Genomic DNA, 5,265 nt, shown 5'->3' with positions numbered 1-5,265 from the left:
TTCCACTGGGTATATATTCACATCTTCCTTATCCATTCGTCTGCGGATGGACATTTAATTTTTCCCATATCTTGGTTATTCTGAATAGTGCCAGATAATACACTGTTTCACTCTATCCTCTCCCAAGTCTGCAAGGTGGCTATAATAAGGCCATACATTTTATATGTTCTCTATGATTTAATCATTGCCACAAACTGTGAGGTAGGAATTATTCATTTACAGCTAAGAGATGAGCAAACTGAGACAGAGATATTCACTTACCAAAGCCACAAAATTAATAGTGCAATACTCAGGTAAGAAAAGGCAGAGGAACTAGAGATCAAATTGTCAACATTCTTTGGATTGTGGAGAAAGCAAGGTAATTCCAGAAAAACATCTCCTTCTGCTTCATTGACTATGCTGAAGCCTTTGATTGTGTGGATCACAACTAACTGTGGATAATTTTTAAAAGACACGGGTGTACCAGATCACCTTACCTATCTCCTGAGAAACCTGTATATGAGTCAAGAAGCAACAGTTAGAACTGGACATAGAACAAATAACCAGCTCAAAATTGGGAAAAGAGTATGTCAAGGCTATATATTGTCACCCTGCTTATTTCACTTCTATGCAGAGTACATTATGCAAAATACTGGACTGGATGAATTATAAACTGGAATCAAGATTTCCAGGAGAAATACCAACAACTTCAGATATGCAGATGATACCACTCTAACTGCAGAAAGTGAAGAGTAACTAAAGAGCCTCTTGATAAGGGTGAAAGAGAAGAGTGAAAAGGCTGGCTTCAAACTCAGCATTAAAACACTAAGATCATGGCATCTTGTCCTATCACTTCATGGCAAATAGAAGGGGAAAAAGTGAAATCACTGCAAATTTTACTTTCTTGGGCTCCAAAATCCATGTGAATAGTGACTGCAGTCATGAAATTAAAAGACATTTGCTCTTTGGAAGGAAAGCTATGACAAACCTAGTGTGTGCATGCTAAGTCACTTCAGTCGTGTCCAAATCTTTGACCTTACGGACTGTAGCTGGCCAGGCTCCACTGTCATGGGATTCTCCAGTGAAGAATACTGGATGGGTTACCATGCCCTCCTCCAGGGTATCTTACTGACCCAGGGATCGAACCCACATCTTCTGCATCTCAAGTGGATTCTTTACTACTGAGCCACCAAGGAAAGTGAAAGTGAAAGTTGCTCAGTTGTGTCTGACTCTTTGCAACCCCATGGACTATATAGTCCATGGCATTCTTCAGGCAAGAACACTGGAGTGGGTAGCCTTTCTCTTATCCAAGGGATCTTCCAAACCCAGGGATTGAACCCAGGTCTCCCACATTGTAGGTGGATTCTTTACCAGCTGAGTCACAAGGGAAACCCAAGAATACTGCAGAGTGTAGTCTATCCCTTTTCCAGCAGATCTTCCCAACCCAGGAATCCAATCACAGTCTCCTGCATTGAGCCACAAGGGAAACCCAAGAATACTGCAAAGTGTAGTCTATCCCTTTTCCAGCAGATCTTCCCAACCCAGGAATCCAACCACAGTCTCCTGCATTGCAGGCGGATTCTTTACCAACTGAGCTATAAGGGAAACCTGGACAGTGTGTTAAAAAGCAGAGACATTACTTTGCCAACAAAGGTCCATGTAGTCAAAGCTATGATTTTGCCAGTAGTCATGGATGGGATGTGAGAGTTGGACCATAAAGAAAGCTGAGCACCAAAGAATCAAAGCTTGTGAATTATGGTGCTAGAGAGGACTCTTGAGAGTCTCCTGGACAGCAAGGATATCAAACCAGTCAATCCTAAAGGAAATCAACCCTGAACATTCACTGGAAGGACTGATGCTGAAGTTAAAGCTCCAAAACCTTTGGCCACCTGATGCAAAGAGCCAATTCATTGGAAAAGATTCTGATGCTAGAAAAGATAGAAAGCAAAAATGAGAAGGGGATGGCAGAGGATGAGATGATTAGATAACATCACCTACTCAATGGACACGAATTTGAGAAACTCTGGGAGAGAGTGCAGGACAGAGGAGCCTGGCATGCTACAGTCCATGGGGTCACAAAAAGCTGGACATGATTTAGCTACTGAACAGGGGCTTCCCTGGTGGCTCAGAGGTTAAAGTGTCTGCCTGCAATGCGGGATACCTGGGTTCGATCCCTGGGTCAGGAAGATACCCTGGAGAAGGAAATGGCAACCCGCTCCAGTATTCTTGCCTGGAGAATCCAATGGACGGAGGAGCCTAGTGGGCATGGGGTCACAAAGAGTCGGACACGACTGAGCGACTTCACTTTCACTTTCGCTACTGAACAGTAACAACTTGTTTCCCTGCAGAACAGGAGATGTACTTCCTGACTTACATAAGGCAAAACTTTGTTTCCAAGCTTAGTTTATTTTCATCACTCCAAACACCCTTAGCATAAGCCTGAGAATCTAAAATACACTGTTGGGTAAAGGTATTACTTCTCTCAATTCTCCTACTTTTTGAATGAATCTAGTTGAGTCATCTTAATTCCTGCTGGTGTCACTTAACCTATAATGAATAATTTGATGGACAGAAAGACAACAAACAAAAAACTGCTGCTGCCATCTCAATGGTCTGCTTTACTCAGCAATCAAAATGCCGTGTCCCCAACTGATAGAAAATACCTTATGTTCCAGCTACTCATAAATTGAGGGCTTGTTCTAGGATTTTCATTACTCAATAGGACAGATTTCATCCTTATCAGGAATAAAATGGTATGGAGTTAACAAATCCTTATTACTAGAATTAGAGGAACAATTATTCATTAGATTCTCTTAGCTCTCAGTGACAAATCCCAATGTGTTATAGGCATAAAACTGGGACTCAAAAATCTCTCTCTCTCTCTCACACACACACACACCAGTCCAGAGACTGATGAAAATCCAATTAAACTTTCATTTAACTATGTATTCTTTCAAGAACAGTGGCTGTGTCTTGTTTACCATTCTAGCATCTGGTCCACAGCCTGGCTCAGAACAAGCATTCAATAAATATTTGTTGAATAAATTAGCAAAATCTGTAGGTGCATATAATTTTTCAAATTTTATTGAAATATAGTTGATTTACAATGTTATGTCAATTTCTGCTGCACAGCAAAGAGATTCAGTTACATACACACATACATTTATATTCTTTCAAATTCTTTTTCTTTTCATCTTCTTTTCCATTATGCTTTATCACAGGATACTGAATATAGTTCCCTGTGCTATATAGTAGGACCTTGCTGTTTAACCACACTATATATAACACTTTGCATCTTTTAATCCCAAGTTACCAATCTTTCCCTCCCTCACCCACCTTCCCCTTGGCAACCACAAGTCTGTTCTTTATGTCTGTGAGTCTGTTTCTCTTTAGTAGATACATTCATTAGGTACATGGTAAAGTGATTCAGTTATTCATATATGAGTGAGTGAAGTCCCTCAGTCGTGTCCGACTCTTTGCGACCCCATGGACTGTAGCCTACAAGACTCCTCTGTCCATGGAATTTTTCAGGCAAGAGTACTGGAGTAGGTTGCCATTTCCTTCTCCAGGGGATCTTCCCGACCCAGGGATCAAACTCAGGTCTCCCACATTGCAGGCAGACGCTTTACTGTCTGAGCCACCAGGGAAGTCCCTTATTCGTATATATACACATACATATTCTTTTTCAGATTCTTTTCCATTATTATCATAAGATATTGAATATAGTTCTCTGTGCTATACAGTAGGACCTTGTTGCTTATCTATTTCACATATTTGCCTGTTTTTAAAACTTTTCTTTTTTTAAAACTTATTTGGTTTTGGCTGCACTGGGTCTTTGTTGCTGCCCCCTAGTTGAGGCATATGGACTCTTCCCAGAGCAAGGATTGAACCCGTGTTGAACCCTGAACTTCAAGGCAGATTTTCAACCACTGGACCACCAGGGAAGTCCTAGTATGTACCTGTTAACCCCAAATTCCTAATTTATCCCTCCACTGGCCTTACATGGAAGCCAAAAACTACAGCTAAGAAGCAGAAACTACCTTTACTCATGGAATGAACTCTCCAATTTGTCATATCATATTCCTACGATAGGGTTTTGGTTTTTTTTTTAAGTAAAATATTCTTATAACCACATCTTCATTCAAAGAAAAGGGAAATGTAGATTAAGAGGGTGTATGAAAAGCAGAACATTGAATGGTGTTTAATACAACTGCAAAATTTGTGCATGGAAAGAATACATCTTAAATCAGAATTATGCAACAACTCTAGAAGGCAACTGACTTTGCAGTCCCTCATCTAGTTCTTCTGGATCCATCATTATTGGAGATGTTGAATAGTACTGCATCTCCTTTAAGCTTTGAATTGATGTTAAAAAAAAAAGTCTCTCAAGTGGCTGCTCAGTTCAGTTCAGTTCAGTCGCTCAGTCGTGTCTGACTCTTCGCAACCCCATGAATTGCAGCACGCCAGGCCTCCCTGTCCATCACCAACTCCCGGAGTTCACTCAGACTCACGTCCATCGAGTCAGTGATGCCATCCAGCCATCTCATCCTCTGTCGTCCCCTTCTCCTCCTGCCCCCAATCTCTCCCAGCATCAGAGTCTTTTCCAGTGAGTCAACTCTTCGCATGAGGTGGCCAAAGTACTGGAGTTTCAGCTTCAGCATCATTCCTTCCAAAGAAATCCCAGGGCTGATCTCCTTCAGAATGGACTGGTTGGATCTCCTTGCAGTCCAAGGGACTCTCAAGAGTCTTCTCCAACACCACAGTTCAGAAGCATCAATTCTTCAGCGCTCAGCCTTCTTCACAGTCCAACTCTCACATCCATACATGACCACTGGAAAAACCATAGCCTTGACTAGACGGACCTTTGTTGGCAAAGTAATGTCTCTGCTTTTGAATGTGCTATCTAGGTTGGTCATAACTTTCCTTCCAAGGAGTAAGCGTCTTTTAATTTAATGGCTGCAGTCACCACCTGTAGTGATTTTGGAGCCCCCAAAAATAAAGGCTGACACTGTTTCCACTGTTTCCCCATCTATTTCCCATGAAGTGATGGGACCAGATGCCATGATCTTAGTTTTCTGAATGTTGAGCTTTAAGCCAACTTGTTCACTCTCCACTTTCACTTTCATCAAGAGGCTTTTTAGTTCCTCTTCACTTTCTGCCATAAGGGTGGTGTCATCTGCATATCTGAGGTTATTGATATTTCTCCCGGCAATCTTGATTCCAGCTTGTGTTTCTTCCAGTCCAGCATTTCTCATGATGTACTCTGCATATAAGTTAAATAAGCAG

Source organism: Bubalus bubalis, chromosome 9 (assembly GCF_019923935.1).
Source record: "Bubalus bubalis isolate 160015118507 breed Murrah chromosome 9, NDDB_SH_1, whole genome shotgun sequence".
NCBI lineage: Eukaryota > Metazoa > Chordata > Mammalia > Artiodactyla > Bovidae > Bubalus > Bubalus bubalis.
Note: the sequence above shows the minus strand (reverse complement) of the source record.